Here is a 19,626-nt window from a genome sequence, read left to right on the forward strand (position 1 = left end):
TATGAAGTCAATGAGGAAGCATATCCACTGGTGACAGGTCAAGAACCTAATGGAGAACTGGTGGGATCTGAGATACTTCATGACATTGTTTATGCACTCTGCATGACCTTCCTTGGCGAATGCAAAATGTAATCTTCAGACTCGTTGCGATTCTCAAGTGATTGTATCACTGCAATGTGAAACAACTGATGCCCTTTTCAACCAGAGACCATTTATCTCAATTGAAGTTGGATGCCAATGGGAGATATCCAGTTAAAAGTAAAGTGGAAGCCATGGTGAAAGTGAAGAGACTAGAACATTTACCAGAGGCCAGATCTATTTTTAGGGAATGATTTATTGGGTTTTTGTGACCCTGATCCAATGACATGGGGAATAAAAAATGGAAGTGGAATGAGACTCAGCAATGAGCAAATGACTTGGGGCGGCACAGTGGCACAGCTGGTGGAGCTGCTGCCTCACAGAACCAGTAGTCAAGGTTCGATCCTGACCTTGAATGCTGTCTATGTGCAGTTTGCACATACTCCCTGTGATAGCATGGGTTTCCTCCGGGTGCTCCGGTTTCCACCCACATCCCAAAGTGGCTAATTGACCTCTGTAAAACATTCCCTTGTGTGTAAGGAGTGAATGACAACATAGGATAACATAGAACTGGTGTAAATGTGTGATCAATGGTCAATGTGGACTGGGTGGTCCAAATGGGTGACCGGTGGTCAGCATGGACTCAGTATTCCCGTACTATATTTCTGAACTCCAAATTTATGCAAGCAGGATATAAACAGTAAGTTCCCATGGGTACCTTGTGACACGGCAGGGATGGTTAAGATCGTGATGTCAGTAACTATGAAATGGGTGCCATCTTGAGTCATTTCATGGACGTTGCCCAGGAGAAGACAATGAGGTTTGTTTTAAGCAGAAGCCACTGATTAAGCAAAAATTTCATTGCTATTATTTTCAGTGCCCAGAGATTTCTCTGTTGGAAATGCAGCTGCAAACACTTGCAAAAAACAAAGTGCTGGAGGAACTCAGTGGGCCAGGCAACATCTGTGAAGGAATGGATGGATGACGTTTCAGGTCCGTACCCTCTACTCTGAAGGGAGAAAGCTGGAAAAGAGAGCGGAGGGTCGTGCAAAGGCTGGTAAGTGATAGGTGGACACAAAGTGCTGGACTAACTCAGTGGGAGGTAAGTGATAGGTGGATTCAGGTTATTGGCAGATGAGTGGAGTGAGTGGCAAAGGCTAGAGGTGAAAAGGGGACGAAAGGGTGTCAGATAGTCAGATAAGCTGGAGGAAAGGATATGGGTGGAAGGGGATGGGGAGGGGTTTGGTGGGCAAAGAGGGGATAAAACGAAATATGGGACTCAGAGATGGAATTTGAGGGGAAAGGAGCAGTGTGACTGGGGTGGTGGGAGATGGTGGAAAAAATGGATACGCACTGAGATGGGGAGGGAGGGCAGAGGAAAGAGCGGGGGGGGGGGATCAGATTCACATCAGATCCCACTGAAGCGTCTTTGACCTGAAACATTAATTCCATTTTCTCCATAGATACTGCCTGACCTGCTGGGTGTTTCCAGTATCATAGCCAATAGACAATAAACAATAGGTGCAGGAGTAGGTCATATGGCCCTTCAAGCCAGCACTGCCATTCAATGTGATCATGGCTGATCATCCACAATCAGTACCCCGTTCCTGCCTTTTCCCCATACCCCCTGACTCTGCTATCTTCAAGAGCCATATCTAGCTTTCTCTTTAAAGTTTCCAGAGAATCATCCTATACTGCAGAGAATTCCACAAACTCACAACTCTCTGTGTGAAAAAGCTTTTCCTCATCTCCGTTCAAAATGGCTTACCCCTTGTTCTTAAACTGTGGCCCCTGCTTCTGGACTACCCCAACAATATCTTATTTTTGTTTTAGATTTGCAGCCTGTAGTTTGTTGGCATTCAATGGGAATTATACAAGTAAGTATTTATCTAACAACAGTTTTGATTCAGAGTCTGAAGAAGGGTCTCCACCCAAACTGTCATCAGGCAATTTCCCTGCACACGCTGCCTAACCCGTTGAGTTCCTCCAAGATTTTATTTTACACAAGAGACTGCAGATGCTGGAATCTCATGTCAACAGTCTTGATTTATTTTATTCATATTACTGCCCAGTGCATTCCCCTGTTCCATGTTCTGTCATTCTTCAAAAGAATGTTGGAAAAAAGTGCTGAGTTATGAAAAGTAATTTAAGTTTTAGATCAGTTTAGTTTTATGGTCACCTGTACCGATGTACAGTGAAAAGCTTCTTAATGCATGCTAATCGGTCAGCGGAAAGGGTCCCAGCCCAAGACATCGCCCATCCTTTTTCTACAGAGATGCTGCCTGACCCGCTGAGTTACTCCAGCACATTCTATCGGTGGAAGGATGATACATGATTACAATCAGGCCGTCCACAAAGTACAGATACACGATAAAGGGAATAACGTTTAGTGCAAGATAAAGTACAGCAAAGTCCGATTAAATGTGTGGAAAGTAACTGCAGATGCTAGTTTACAACAAAGATAGACATAAAATGCTGGAGTAACAGGTTTTGTGGCAGGTCAGGCAGCATCTCTGAGAAAAGGAATAAATAACTTTTCGAGTCGAGACCCTTCTCAGACTAGGAGTTGGGGGAGAGGGAAATTAGAGGTATGAAAAAGGTACAGAACAAATCAGAGCTGGCACCGACAACCAAGGAGCCCACAATGATCCATTGTTGGCTGTGGTGGAGGTGAGAGGAGCCCACAATGATCCATTGTTGGCTGTGGTGGAGGTGACAATGAGGGGATACGAACAGTAAAACTAGCTGGACGACTAGGGTGGGGGAGGTACAGAGAAAGAGGGAATCCAAGGGTTGCTTGAAGTTAGAGGAACTAATAGTCCGAGGGTCTTCAATGAGTAGATAATAGCTCAAGATCACTCCCCAGTTGATGGTAGGAATGTTCAGTTGCATGATAAGTAGATGAGGGGTGGTAAGAAATCAGTGGAAGGAATTTGGACGGTCTGGAATTCGTTTGACGGCTAGACTGGGGTTGGGGGTGGGATTGTGTAGAGACAAACCTTTTAGATTTTTTTTTTCTTTAAAAGGGCCTCAAGTTTTTTCTTTCTCAACAGCTTTTTTTCATTCTTATTTGCCTGACTCAGGAGACATAACTTGAGGCTGTGTCTCGATGGTACATATGGGCCCCGTCTGGATGGGATGGATTTGGTGAACCAGATGGTTGTGTTTCTGTGAGCTCTACAGTTCAATGTTACTATCGTATGCACTTCATTACAAGTCGACAAAGTTTGAATGTGACGGAAAAGAAACTGGAAATACTTCAAGTCAAAATTATAACAAGAATAATACAAATCAATCCTTATGTGGGAGGCAAGTGTTGTTCTCTTAGGGGTGGCACAGTGGCACAAAGGTAGAATTGCTGCCTTACAGCGCCAGAGACCTGGGTTCAATCCCGACTACGGTGGCTGTTTGTACAGAGTGTGTACGTTCTCCCTGGGACTATGTGGGTTTTCTCCAGGTGCTCCGGTTTCCTCCCACACTCCAAAGACGAGCAGGTTTGTAAGTTAATTGGCTTCTGTAAATTGTCCATTGTGAATAGTGTTAGTGTATGGGGTGATCGCTGGTCAGCATGGAATTGGTATGTTGAAGGCCCTGTTTCCACGCTGTATCTCTAAAGTCTAAAGTCTCTTTCTCTTTGCGCTTATACACCTGAGTATTCTTTGCACTATCTTTCAGAAAGAATTGTTACAAAGGGCCTCACAACCTTTCCAAACACCAGTCAACCTTTCCCAACATTTATATCTGCTAAAGCTATGTCACCTGTTCCAAATATTGTGGTTTTTAATTTTAAGCACAACATTTTTTGCATGAAAAAGGAGAGAAATACGAGACAGTGCACATCTGTTCAAAATATAAGGATGATACGGTTGTCAATTTTCTGCTTTCAATCTATTATTGAAGTTGAAATATTGAAGTTAACAGAAGTACTCACTTTTAATATGTTATTTAAAAAAATCAAATTTTAATAATACCAAGATTCGATTAAGGTGTGTTTTTCTATTTTATGTCAACAACACACATATTCAGAATTTTCCCGTTGCTTTGCTATTTGAAGCAAATTTAAAATGGTGCAAATACTCAGACATAGGAGTGGATTAACCCTGGAAACAAGGAATTGCAGAATGTAATAAAAAGGAACTGCAGATGCTGATTTATACCAAACACAGACACAAGATGCTGGAATAAATGGTCTGAAGAAGGGTCCCGACCCAAAAAGGTCACCTATCCATTTTCTCCAGCGATGGTACCTGGCCCGTTGAGTTATTCCAGCATTTTGTGTCTAAGAAAATTGCAAGTGCTAGTTTAGAAAAACAGACACCTCCAGAGATTGACACAAGTTGCTGAAATAACTCACGGGGTCAGGCATCATCCCTGGAGAACATGGAAAGGTAACGTTTTGGATCGGGACCCTTCTTCAGATTGACAAAACTTGGTTATATGCAGCAAGTATTTAGCACCTCAAATGTGAAGATGGATACCAGAAACATTCAAAAAGTGCAACTATTAGTAACATCAGCATTCAGACAGCAAACCGTCAGGGTAATGTGATTTTTCAGCATTTTCTGGTTTTATTTTAGATTCCCAGCATTTGCAGCTTTGTGGTATTTGACAAGTGAGATTACTTTGTATTATGTGAGTTTCAAATGTTATTTGGATCTTGGGCTTGGTGTTGAATATTGCATTTGATCACTGTAAGCTTGAAGCATTCCAAAAATGCTACTTGGAGTGAAGACAACTGCAGAATACCATTTTCCTGAACTCTTATGGTAATAAACTCAGGCTGTTTGCATTAAAACATGCTGGAAGACTCACATTTGACCCCGGTCTAATCCTAATTTAGTTGGCTTTGTGCAGGCTGTAACAAAACGGAAGCATATTTCGCCTTAGATGCATGATTTAGTTTGGCATGGAATTCAGTCACACCAGCTAAAAAGGTTGGGTGGTGCAGCAAGGGTGGGGTGAGGTGGTTGAAAACAGATGTGCCCAGAGTAACAACTGGGTGCCTTCCACAGATGGATGGAGTTCTATGCATCGTAGAGGGCAACATGAAGCATGTTCATGTTCATAAGCTCTAGGAACAGAATTAGGCCATTCACTCCATCAATTCTACTCTACCATTCACTTATGGCTGATCTACCTTTCCCTCTCAATCCCATTCTCCTGCTTTCTCCCCATAACCCCTGTCACCCTTACTAATCAGGTTTCCGCCTTAAAAATATCCATCGACTTGGCCTCCACAGCCATCTGTGGCAATGGAATCCACAGATGCACCACCCTCTGACTAAAGCAAATCCTCCTCATCTCCTTTCTAAAGGTATGTCCTTTAATTCTGAGGCTATACCCTCTGGTCCTAGACTCTCCCCTCATTAAAGCTTCAAACGCTCATCACACGTTATCCCAATCATTCCTGGGATCATTCTCGTGCAAAACATTTGTTTCACCAGCAAATTGTAGTGACCAGCTTATGCATATTGCACAAACCCAAATCGTATAAAGCTTGGGCATCAGTGAAAACAGGAGCACAGCTCTGAATTATGGCGACCTGATCATTGAATTGTTGAGAAAGGAACTGCAGATGCTGGTTTATACCGAAGATAGAAGGTGGGTCTTGTAAAGAAGTAGGGTCCCGACCTGAAACATCACCTAATCTTTTTCTCCATAGATGCTGCCTGACCCACTGAGTTACTCCAACACTTTGTGTCTATCTTTGAACTGTTGATACAGTTTCTCATGCAGAGGCCAGTGGAAGTTTGGAACAGATGACAATCAATGCGAGATCAATTGTTTATTTTAATTATGAGATTATGAGATTAATTATGAGATTGATAGATGTTTGTTTGACAAAGGCTTGAAGAGATTTAGGAACCGGTCTGGATGTGGAATTAGATCACTGAGTTTAAGAGTTCATAGAGTTCACAAGACCATAAGACATAGGAGCAGAATTTAGCCATTCGGCCCATCGAGTCTGCTCTGTCATTCGATCCATGGCAGATCTGTTTTTCCTTCTCAAGCCCATTCTCCTGCCTTCTCCCGATATACTGTGATGCCCTCACTAATCAAGAACCTATGAATCTCCACTTTAAAAATACTCAAAGACTTGGCATCCACACCCGTCTGTGACAATCAATTCCACAGATCCACCATCTTCTAGCTGAAGATATTGCTCCTCACTCCCATTCTATAGGTATGTCCTTTTATTCTGAGGCTGTGCACTCTGGTCCTAGCCTCTCCGCTACTGGAAACCTCCTCTCCACATCCACTCTAACTAGGCCTTTTATACAATCTTACAGCACAGAAATAAACCCTTCATTCCATCCCATCTACATCAACTGCCAAGTCTAGACTAATGTTATAATTCCCCTTCACATCTCCTACATCCACATACCGAGGTTAGTCTGTAATTGCCTATGAACATGCCAGCCAAGCTTGGTAGACTCAAGATGTTAAAAGGTACACCTGTCCCTTTGTTCTTCTAAATGGGGCTGGAAGAGGCTCCTTCTAGGAAGCACCCTTTAAGAAATAAACTTGACCTTCTTTAATTCAGCACACTGTTCAAACTATTATGCCATTAGTTGGAAGACACACCCGAGAAAGAAAGAATTCAATTAACACAGTGGCAAGGTGGCGCAGCAGTAGACTGACTGCATTACAGCTCTTACAGCGACCAGACCTCGGTTCGATCCCGACAATGGGTGCTGTCTGTACGAAGTTAATGCATTCTCCCCGTGACCTCCGAGACCTTTGGTTTCCTCCCACACTCCAAAGATGTACAGGCTTGTAGGTTAATTGATTTGGTATAATTGTAAGTTGTCCCTAGAATGTGTAGGATAGTGTTAATGTACGGGGATCGCTGGTTGGCGCGGACTCGGTGGGCCGAAGAGCCTGTTTCCGCGCTGTATCTCTAAACTAAACTAAACTAACTTAATAGAAGAGAACACTGTGATTTGTTGGGTATTCATTTGGAGTTAGTGAACAATTGCATTAATGTTACTCTATCATTTGGACTATTTTACTTCGTCATTAGAAAGAGAAAGTATGAGAGAGCGCAGTGGCACAGCGATAGAGTTGCCACCTTACAGCATCGGAGACCCGTGTTCAATCCTGATTATGGGTGTATAAGGGTGTCCGGTGCTGTAAGAACTGTATGGAGTTTGTACGTTTTCCTTGCGACCACGTGGGTTTTCTCCAGGTGCTCCGGTTTCCTCCCACACTCCAAAGCCATTCAGGTTTGTAGGTTAATTGGCTTTGGTAAAATTTGTCTCTAGTGTGTAGGATAGTGCCAGTGTATGTGGTGGTCAAAGTTCGGTATGGTCACAGTGGTTCGAATGGCCTGTTTCCACGTTGTATGTCTAAAGTCTAAAGAAGCGTCCTGACACAAAACATTGTCAGTCCATTTTCCTCCACAGATGTTGCCCGACCCACTGAGTTCAGCATTATTAATTTGTAATTTTAAAATCAAAATGACTTATTTAAACTTAAGAAGTGCAACTCCAGACCTCTGCAGTTCCTTGTATCTCCATTTAGATTTAACCCTGGTTGGTGCAAAATGTGTCTCTATCTTACTTCACCGAAACAATGACAATGAAAGGAAAATACTCAGCAGGTCAGGCAGCATCTGTGGAGAGCAAACAGTTCAAACATTTGGACAGGTACATGGATAGGAAAGGTTTAGAGGGATGTGGGCCAAACATGAGGACAAGTGTAGATGGATAAGTTGGGCCAAAGGGTTTGTTTCCATGCTGCATGACTCTATGGGTCTATCAGTGGCATTTATCAATGGTTTAAGGATACATCTATCATTTACTATTATTTACCTCATGACAAGTCATAAATCTGACAATAACTCCCTTATGCTCTCCACACAGACTGCTTGACCTATTCCAGTTTTCCAACTTCTGCAGTGTTTTCTCCCAAGTCACAATTTCCTGGGAATCAGGTAGCGCACCCCAAAAGCACAGGCTCTAATCTACATGGCATCTCAATAACGCCAATGGGACACACCGGTCATTTTACCAGTGGGTCTGACATTACCTGCACAGTCTATGGTTCCCTCACCCATCAATGGCAGTCACGCCAACCCTCTGTGGCCAAGCTGGGACTTGCTGTAATTCCCAAGACTAAAATTTGCCCTGCTCTTAGCCCTAGACATCATACATGTCTGGTATTTACAGAAAATCATGAGAGGAACAGATCAGGTAGACGCACAGAGTATTTTGCCCAGAGTAGGTGGATTTGAGAACCAGAGGACATAGGTTTAAGGTGAAGAGGAAAAGATTTAATAGGAGTCTGAGGGGTAACTTTTTGGTTGTGGGTGGTGGGTGGTGGGTTTATGGAATGAGCTGCCAGATGAGGTAGTTGATGCAGGGACAATCATAACTTTTAAGAAAATATTAGACAGGTACATGGAGTGGACAGTATTAGAGGTATATATGGACTAAAAGCAGGCAGGTGGACTAGTGCAGATGCAACATGTTGATTGGTTTGGGCAAGTTGGGCTGAAGGGCCTCTTTCCATGCTGTAAGACGCTATGATTAAAAACTCCAACAAGAAATGTCCTGAGCCAAAATGCTGTCTGTCCATTTCCCCCAAATATGTGTCCTGACCCACTGTGTTCCTCCAGCATGTTGTGTTTTGCTCCAACATTGATAGTCCCTTGTGTCACCACCATCTGATTATTTGGCCTCTGATTTACCTGGTTATGCTTACTACTAGACACAAAGAACTGCAGATGCCGGTTTATACCAAAGATAGACACGAAGTGTGTAGGAAGGAACTGCAGATACTGGTTTAAACCGAATGTAGACACAAAATGCTGGAGTACCTCAGCGGGACAGGCAGCATCTCTGGAGTGAAGGAATGGGTGATGTTTCGGGTTGGGACCTTTCTTCACACACAAAGAGTGGCAGGTATGGAACGAGCTGCCAGAGGAGGTAATTGAAGCAGGGACAATCACAACGTTTGAAGAAGGGTCTCGACCAAAATGTTAATATCAAACAACAATTTACAAAAATTGTAAATTGTCCCTAGTGTGTGGGATAGTATTCGTGTACAGGGGTGATCGGTGATCAGCACGGACTTGGTGGAACAAAGGGCCTGTTTCTGCACTGTATCTCTAAAGTCTAAAGATCACAATCCAGAAAATGTGCCAGTCTGCCATCACAGAAGTCCTCACAGGATGTCGGATTGTCGGAGTTGCATTGTCCTGCTTCCCAGCTTCTCTCTTTCATGGTGAGCCGAGGTGATTAACAAACACTTGTCTCTTTGCCCGACCTGCTTATCATGGGATGCCGCATAGAGGATGTGAGAGACGAGATGGCAGGAGAGGGGAATAGGGGATCTAGAAGGGAAAGGTGGAAAAGAGCAGTGCCCATGTCGAACAATGGCCTGGAGGGATTTAATATTTCACACATCAGTCCAATTGTGAGAGAACATTGTCACACAATTCACTACATCTGCCGCTTGGCTGGTTCCGATTTCAAAGAACCCCTCCAACCTTTGTTGAAATTAAATTTAATCGTTTTCCTTCCTCAAAGCCCTACGAACTCTAACAGTTCCCCAAGGGTTGTGAAGGTCAGGCTTTCATCTCGCTGACAAGGGAACAGGCCGTTGGGATCTGAGAGCAGCTAAACATTTGAAAAAATCTGCACACTCACCAGCCAACGCACAGACTTAAACCAAAGGAGAAAAATAACTCGGCAGGGAATTGAGAATACATCATATACATCAATGGTTCAATGGCCACACACAAAGTGTGCTTATGAAAGGTTAGTGTTCACAGCTATTTGCACGGGATGATTTAAGGATGGTTCTATGCTCTCTGGTTAAGAGTGTAACTGAATTTACAGATTGTTATTATGCCCTTTACCTTCAGCTTATATTTTCTAGGAGTAAAGTAGTGGTAGACAAGAAACATTTCTAACCGATGCCATCTGGTCACCATTTTAAAACTTCACAAGGCAATGCCTCTTTGGAAGAAAAATTGCTTTGCTTTTCCCGACGATGGTGCAAAAATGACTTTGTAGTGGGATGTTTATTGAGATGGTTATGTTTTTTTTAATTTATGTGTAAAAGTTTGCATTGTGCCAATACAGAGTAATGCTGGCGGGTTGCTTGCGGGGGTGAAATGAACTGCATTTATATAGAAAAACAAAGTGCTGGAGGATCGGGACACTTCTTCATGAGTCAAGAGTGTTTTATTTTCGTATGCCCCAGAGAGAACAATGACGTTCTTATTTGCAGCAGCACAACAGAATATGTAAACAATATAATAAACATGAGGAACAAAAGTTCAGTATATATATAAACTGAATTGAACACACACACACATACATGCACATGAAAACCCAAACAAATAAACAATAATAATGTAAAAAGATAAAACCAATGCCCTCAAGTCTATTAGTGTTTAAGAAGGAACTGCAGATGCTGGAAAATCGAAGGTACACAAAAATGCTGGAGATACACAGCGGGTGCAGCAGCATCTATGGAGCAAAGGAAATAGGCAACGTTTCGGGCCGAAACCCTTAATCTGACTGATGGGGGGTGGCAGGGAGAAGAAAGGAAAAAGGAGGAGGAGGAGCCCGAGGGCTGAGGGATGGGAGGAGACAGCCCGTTGAATTCTCCCAATTTGGTTAGCCCTTGCTGTCTCCTCCCATCCCTCAGCCCTCGGGCTCCTCCTCCTCCTTTTTCCATTCTTCTCCCCGCCACCCCCCATCAGTCTGAAGAAGGGTTTTGGCCCGAAACATTGCCTAGTTCCTTCGCTCAATAGATGCTGCTGCACCCGCTGAGTTTCTCCAGCATTTTTGTGTACCCCAAGTCTATGTTGTTCAGAGGTTATTTTGAGGTTGTAATATTTAATAACCTGATGGCTGGAGGGAAGAAGCTGTTCCTGAACCTGAACGTTAGTTTTCAGTATCCCATATGTTCTTCCTGATGGCAGGAGTGAAATGAATTTGTGACCAGGGTGGTGTGGGTCTCTGATGATGTTGGCTGCCTTTTTGAAGTCTTTTTCTCTCCAGGCCGTGATGCAACTAGTCAATATGCTCTCTACTGTACACCTGTAGAAGTTCAAGAGAATCCTCGCTGACATACCAAATCTCTGTAATCTTCTCAGGAAGTAGATGCATTGATGTGCTTTCTTTATAACCACATCAGGGAGCTGGGAAGCAAAAAGACTGAAGAAGAGTCCCAAACTTGAACATCGCTTATCTATTCCCTTCTCAGGGCTGCCTGACCCGCTGAGTTCCTCCAGCAATTTATGTTTTGTTCAAGATTTCAACATTTGCTGGTCCTTATCTCTGCATTTATATAGTGCTCTGTTCAATATTGCAAAGTGCTTCACAATATAAAGCACCCTGTAACATTTGAGTAGAAGAGGTTTCGGCCCGAAACGTTGCCTATCTCCTTCGCTCCATAGATGCTGCTGCACCCGCTGAGTTTCTCCAGCATTTTTGTGTACCCTGTAACATTGAACAGGAGACTGTATCAATGTAGACCAATGATAAACAAAAAGTGCTGGAGCAACTCAGCAGACCAGGCAACATCTCCGGAGAAAAGGATGGGTGACGTTTCGGGTAGGGACCCTTCTTCAGACCGACCCGAAACGTCACGTATCCTTTTTCTCCAGATATGCTGTCTGAGCCATTGAGTTACTCCAGTACAGTACTGTGTAAATCTTTGGTATAAACCAGTATCTGCAGTTCTTTGTTTCTACACGATATCAATGTTATTTACTTGACATCCAAGCCTCAGTCAAGGATGTATTACATTACTCTATATTGGTACAGTGTGAATTCTTGCACATTAATAAAAACATGTGCAAAGCATTGCACTGTTCCAGCACAGAGTAAATATAGTACACTCTTCAATGTTGTCGGTGGCTTATAAAGGCCCACAACTCATTTTCTGCTAGCTAGTAATACGTACAAAATGACGAGAGTGACCTTGAAACCCGCCCACCCCCCCCCCCCCCCCACACACACAAAAAATGGCGCCTGGGCGGGTTAAGGCGGCCGATCTGAACCTCATCGGGACTTCCATGCGGGGCTCTGGAACTCTGGCCCAGCCAGAGCCGGCAGATCCGTTCCCATAGCCAACTTCCCAGGCCTACTTCGTGGGCAGGCCTCTTGGCCCCCCGTAGCGGCCTAAACAGGCTGTCCTGGTACTGTTGGACTCCTCTCAGAGGTCGTGACCTCTGTTGGCCTGGCAAAATGGATAATCCAGAAAGGCTCCGAAACCAAGCGTGCTGGTAAAATCGGTGGTGGACCTGTGTAGCAAGATCTCATGCTGCCCTGACACTGTGTGCTTGGGTGGAGTTGTTAATGACTGCAGTTAGAAGGAAGGAAGCCCGTCGAATCATCAAGAAACAAAATAATGAAAAAGGTAAAGGGAAAGAAAGATCAGGGCAACTGTTGCATCTAATTGGGAATGGCTTTGGAAGGTGATTGTTGTATGTGATGTGGCTCTGGTAGAGATTGGAATCAGGTTGTGGAAATAGGTGTTAGGAAAGTTAATTCCTAGCTACAAAAATAAGAGAATTTACAAAGATTATGTCAGGACTGGAGGGCCTGAGCTACAGGGAGAGGTAGGACTTTATACCTTGGATGCAGGAGACTGGGGGGTGATCTTATAGAGGTGTATAAAATCATGAGGGGAATAGATAAGGTGACTGCACAGAATATTTTTAACCAGGGTATGGGAATCAAGAACTAGAGTGCGTAGGTTTAAGGCGAGAGGGAAAGTGTAATAGGAAACTGAGGGACAACTTTTTCCACACAGTGGATGGTGGGTATAAGGAACAAGCTGCCTGAGGTATGGTCCAGGCAATTACACTATCATTTAAATGACATTTGGAAAGGTACATGGATCGGACAGGTTTAGATGGATATAGGCAAACCTGCTAAATGAGACTAGTTTAGATGGGAAAACCTTTTCAGCAAGGATTTGTGCTGAATGGCCTGTTTCCATGCTGCATGACTATGATTCTAATGAAGATTTATCTAGACAGTATAATAGTTCTTATTGCCTCAAGGGAGCTCCAATATGTGTTAGGGTAATTAAGACGTTTCTTTTGAACTGTGGTCACTATGAAATGTAGGGCTCAGTAGAGCTAAATTGACACATAGGCAGCTCTCAAAAACAGCGATGCAATATCGACCGTATATTGATTGAGGCACAAAATACTGGAAAGTTGTGATAACTATGCCTCTGCAATTATCCTGCTGCTGGTAAAACTGCCCTCTCACAGTAAAGAGACCTGGGTTCATTCCTGATCTTGGTCTGTGGGACTTTGCATGTTGTCTCGGTGACCACATGGGTTTCCTCCGGGTGATCTAGTTTCCTTCCACATCTCAAAGTTTATAGGTTAATTGGCCTCTGTAAAATTGCCCTGTGGGAATGGATGAGAGAGTGGGATAACATAGAACTAGTGTGAACAGGCGATCGATGGTTTGCAGGGACTTGGTGGGCCGAAGCCCTGTTTGCAAGCTGCATCTCTTAGGTATGTTACAATATTTTAAAATGTTAATCTATTCTTAAGAAATTGATAGATGTTTAGATCTAGTAATTGAATTTTGTAATTAGCTACAATTAGGTAACTAACTAATTATATGCTTTAATTTCAAGTCATCTAAGTAAGATTGTTTCATATTTGTTTCAGAATGCTTCAATCCATAATCACTGAAAATGTCTTTCAGTTCTCTTAATTTTTAAGAAATTTATGGGCTTTTGACTGTCCTCGATCACAGCTTTTGTGTTAGGTCAATGGAAAAGCAATAGGGAACAAGATGCTAATTTCCGAGTATGAAAATGGCCATAACTTTTATAATACTGAAGATGTGAAAGTGAATTAGGTGTCAAATTAAACTTTCTTTTTATGCTTTATCTGATGAGATAAATTACAGACTTGATTTTTTTAATCTCAAAATTTTGTAACATTGCTACATCTCTAAATAATGTACATTATTCGGTTGGGTAGATGATCTTAGAACATATAACAGTACAGAACAGGAACAGGCCCTCCGGCCCACAATGTCTGCCAGTCAAAGAATAGACTATATATGATAGTGAGATTAAACGAGTACTTACCAGTACGAAGTTTGATCTGTATTTTATGAGGAGTTACGATGAGGGATTACGTGAAGAACCCACCCAGCGCGCAGGCGCGGCATACTTCCAAGCAGCGGTGTGGAATCACAGGTAGACACAATATTGAAGTAAAGATAGTAAAGATTAATGAGACATCAGCCCGAGTTTGATCTATACAATGAGGGTGGGAGCGGAGGGCACGTAATCCCTCATCGTAACTCCTCATAAAATACAGATCAAACTTCGTACTGGTAAGTACTCGTTTAATCTCACTATTTTACTTCGGAGTCACGTGAGTGACTACGTGAAGACTTCAAAGGTCTGTGATTTCAAACCGTGTAACAGTTATATCACTCACTGCCGAAAGATCATCGAGGGAGGAAGTGGTATCTAAAGACCAACGAATTTGTTAGTTTTTTAAAACAAAAATGTTTATTTGACAATAACAAAAAATAGCTCCCCTGGGCTTTAAATTATAATTTTGCGGATTCTAAAATTTTCGCCGCAAAGACGTCCTTCTCCATCAGCGGTTTGTGGTAGAATTTTTGGAATGTTGATTCCCTTGACCATCCCGCTGTACTAAGGATGTGGTCTATGGGAACCTGCATCCGTATTGCCGCTGACGTGGACGCTGCCCTGGTTGAATGGGATTTTAAAACATTCGTGTTAATTCCCGCGGTATTTAGGACCTGTTTCAACCATCTAGATATTGTCTGGCTGGTAACCCGTCCAAAAGGCTTTCTATGGCTGACCCATAAGGCTTTCTCACTCCCTCTAAGTGTTTGGGTTGTGTCTATGTAATCATGTAGGTGGGTCACAACACATAGCCTGGGTTCTGGAGGGTAAGCCCGGAAGATTAACGGAGAGTTGGATATACCTGGCCTGCTCTGTTTAACCAACCCCGGCATGGTAAAAGTAATGGAATCTGGGGTGGTCACCATGTAGTCCAGTCTTAATTGATGCAGCGACTGAACCCTCTGAGCAGAGACGAGCGCCATGAGCATGAGGGTCTTGATAGTGGACTGCTCCAGGCTCAAGGATCCCACCGGAGGCCAACCTCGAAGGTGTTGCAAAACTACACTAACATCCCAAACATGGGTGTATCTAGGTGTAGGGGGTTTGGTATTATAAATCCCTTTAAGGAGTTTGATAACCAGGGGGTGGGATCCAATATTATGATGTCCTGAGGGCATAAGGTATGCGGACAGGGCGCTTCGAGCTGCGTTGATGGCACTGTAGCTCATCTTTAGGTCATGGTGCAAGTGGCCCAGGAACTCCAGCACGTCCGTGATCGAAGCTGTCTTGTAAGATGTCCCTGCATTCAGGCAGTACTGTTCCCATTTCCTGATGTAGGTCAAGTACTGTTTCTTGGTAGAAACTCGCAGGGATGCCGACATGGTGGTGATTGTTCGTTCTGATAACCCCAATCCCTGGTAAGGTCTGTTCAGAATCTGGAAACCAGGAGGTTCAATTTTTGGTGGCATGGATGGCTTATGCCAGATACCGGGTGAGTCAATAATTGTGGGTGGCTGTGAAAAACCATAGGTGACTCTACCACCATGTCGTGGAAAATTGGGAACCATGGTTGGGTAGGCCAGTCGGGTACGACCAGAATACCTGAAGCTGAGTCAGCTTGTATTTTCTGGAGTACCCGGCTGATGAGGCAGAAGGGAGGGAAAGCATAGAAAAAGAAATTTCCCCAGTCCAGCGTGAAGGCATCTACCGCTGCTGCCTCTGGGTCTGGTTCCCAAGCCACATACATGGGTAGTTGGTGATTTAGTCTAGATGCGAACAAATCTATATCTGGCGTACCGTATTGCTTGACAATTATAGCAAATATTTTTGGGTCTAACATCCATTCGATGTTGTCATTGAATTTTCGTGACCTGGTGTCCGCCACTGAGTTTAGCTTGCCTGGTAAGTAGGCAGCTGATAGCCAAATATGTCTCTCGACGCACCATTGCCAGATTATAGTAGTCAATTTGTCGCATGATACTGATTTTATGCCACCCATGTGCTGGATGTAAGACACCGCCGTTGTGTTATCAATCATAACCCTGACATGCACATGCCGCATATTGGATGCATATGCTTTTAGCCCATAAAATGCGGCGAGCATCTCCAAGTAGTTTATGCCAAGTGATTGAAGTAGCGATGCCTCTATGTTAGTCCATCTGCCACCTGTGCTGGCTATAGAGTTAGTAGCTCCCCAGCCTAAAGCACTGGCATCCGTAGCGATGGTTATGTTAGGATTGGTGACGGCGATAGGACTGTAACTGTGCCAAATATTATGCACCCACCACTGAAGTTCTGATTTTGCTTCAGCGGGTAAATCCATTTTACGGTCATAATGGCCCCTACTTAAACGTAGTGCATGTGTCCTTGCTCTTTGCAAATTTTGATAATGCAAGGGCCCATATTGGGCAGCTGGGAATGCTGCTACTATACTACCAATGACTCTGGCTACATGCCGTATCCTTGGTTGCGGTTTTGCGATTAAACTGTTACAGGCTTCTGTAAGTGTAACTTTTTTATCTCTAGGCAGAGTGACAGTCATGCGGATAGTGTCAATAGTGAAGCCTAGGTAATCCATGTTAGTAGTTGGCTCCAATATTGATTTATCTGGGTGTAGAATAAATCCCAATGTTTCAAGGAGTTGTTTAGTGGCTAAAACTCCTGCGACAGCTAGTTCCCTTGTTCTCCCTAATATGAGAACATCGTCCAGATAGGCCACGACTAAATGATTTTGTTCTCTCAATTTTTTCATGGCCACTTTAAGGATTTTGGTAAATAATCTGGGAGCTGTCGTTAAACCATTGGGTAATGCTCTATACTGCCATAGTTGCCCCATCCAGATAAATTTCAGATATTTGTAATGATCCTTATGAATGGGTACTAAATAGTAAGCATCCTTGATATCTATGCTTGCCATGAAGTATCCCTTGGAGATCAGTAGTCTGGCAGTGACAAACGTCTCCATTTTGAAATGTTGATACTCAACAGACTGATTAAGTGATGTCAAATCAATGATAATACGACATCCACCAAGTTTTTTAGTTTTGAGAAAGATATTGGATACAAATTCCAACGGCTCGTGTCTGGTCCTTTCTATGATGCCTTTGGCCACGAGCCTATCTAGTTCAGCTTGTCCTTCTACCTTCTCTAAATCTGAGGGAAGGAATACTCTTTGGGGCATATGCTGAACTGGCGGTTCTATGCCTGATTTGAATTCAATTTTGTATCCACTGATACTGTTGAGTATAAACTCGTTGTTAGTAAGGGAGCACCAAACATGTTTGAAGAACCTCAAACGCCCTCCTGTTAATACAACACCCTTTGTCTGTGTATGTCGACAGGAACCAGACCCACCTACCTCCATGTTTATTTCTGGGAGCGTTTCCGATGGGTTTGGCCCGAGGGTGTCCTTGTTGGTGCTGCGGTGGGGCGGCGTATCTTCCCACTGCTCCGCCCTGGGCCCCGCTCTAAAAAAGAGCTCTGGGGGTAGTGGGAGGCGGTCACCAGGCTTTCACCAGCTCGGTACCTACTGGTGGATGCCGAGGCGTGCTGCCAACTGGGTGTCTTCACCCTGCTCGGTCCTGGCACTGCCCTCATAAGGCCTACAGGTTTGGCCGCCTCTTCCAAGTCCTTGAGCTTTTTAGCCAAGTCTGCTCCGAATAGCAGCGCCTCCCTTTCTGGCGCCGGAGCTTTGCAGAGGCCCGCGTATTTGGGGTTGAGTTCGTACTGCGTGTTGCACATTAACGCCAGCACATCCTGCTGGGGTGTAGAGAGCTCTGCGTCTCCGACGGACCGAGCAAAGGCGGTAATGGCTGCAGTGTGGAGCTTCAGGATTCGTTGCATTTTGACCTCCTGAGTCCTGATCTGCTGCCCCAGCTGGTTCCATATTTGGCCGTTTACGGTCTTCACCCGCAGCGCTTCGCAGTTTTGCGGCGCTGTATAGGTGTCAAGGGCCACCTGTACGACCTTCTCCTGCAAGGGCTTGTTGGAGAGGCTGATGATACTGGCTGCCATCCTTGGTGGTAGTATCATCCCGGCCGTCGGGGGCAGCGCGTACCGACTGACAACACCCAGTAGCTCTTCTTCCTCCAGCTCGCCCGGCATACTTGTGCTGTCGTCCGCCTGCCCTTGTGATAGGCCAGCCCAGTCCTGGCCTCCCTTGCTGCCCTCGAACAGAGAGGGAACAGAAGGGTGTGGCGATGGTTTGGAGGAGGCCAAAGCCCGTCCTCCTTGGAGATGCCTAGCCCGCATCTCCTCGTCGAGCATCTGCTCAAGCAGCTGCCTCATGCAGCTGATGCGGCTGTCTCCCCGTTTCGCCGGTGGAGAGCGTTCCCGTTCCTCCGACGAGTCGGAGATTACCGGCCAGCTCGGCTTCGGGTGTGCGGGAGCGTCGAAACAGCTCCTCCGCCGCTGGTGGCTGCCGCCCAGATATTGACCCCTCCTCGGGTGGAGTTGGGCAGGCAGTCCTCCTTGCTGGTCGCTTTCGGGAAGCCATTCTATTTCCTCCGTTTAGCGACTCTGTAACACAAAAGACACTTACCTGAAGTCTGGTCTTTATGCTGCCGCTGGAGAGCCTGGCTCCAGCTGCTGCCGCTGTTGCGCTGCTGACGTAATGCCGCGCCTGCGCGCTGGGTGGGTTCTTCACGTAGTCACTCACGTGACTCCGAAGTAAAATTATAATCAAACCATCCACAGTGCACAGATAAAGGATAAAGGGTACACCTTTTAGTGCAAGATGAAGTTTGATTAAAGACAGTTCAAAGATGGTTTAAAGATAGTTAATTCTTGGTTTACTAATACATTTGAGTTTTGTTTTATGATGCTTATTCCTCAAAGATAGACACAAAGTGCTGGAGTAACTCAGAGGGTCAGGCACCATCTCTGGAGATAATGGATAGGTGACTTTTCTGGAGAAGGGTCCAGAGATTCTGCCTGGCTCATCAACCTACTCCAGCACTTTGTGTTTATCTTTGGTATAAACCAGTATCTGTAGTTCCTTTTTATTGCATATTGTTTTTTTCCTCAATGCCGCTTTGAGTTTATTCCCCACCTGCCTTCCCAGTATTCCCGCCCTTCTTTGACTAACATTGAAAAATGGTGTAACCATCAGTTGAAAGCATGAATGATTATTTCAAACAAATCAATTCCATAAGAGGGCAAACATCATGAGCCAGCTTCCAGATTCAGAAGAGGCCATCTGTAATGGTGTCGGTGATTTCTAAAAGTTTGCCTCTTCTAGGATGCACGCTTAGCATAATTTCAGTGTAAGACAAGTTCTACTAAAGCCAGTAGCTGCAGCTACTGGCAAACGTGAGTTAACAAAGGCATTAACTTTGTTTGAAAATCACAAAAACTTGCAAATGCTAGAAATCTGAAATGAAGACAGTGACAGAAAATTCTGAAGACCTTCAAGGTCAGCAAGTATCTGTGAAAAGAGAAATAAAGTTT

The sequence above is a fragment of the Leucoraja erinacea genome, chromosome 4, assembly GCF_028641065.1.
Source record: "Leucoraja erinacea ecotype New England chromosome 4, Leri_hhj_1, whole genome shotgun sequence".
NCBI lineage: Eukaryota > Metazoa > Chordata > Chondrichthyes > Rajiformes > Rajidae > Leucoraja > Leucoraja erinaceus.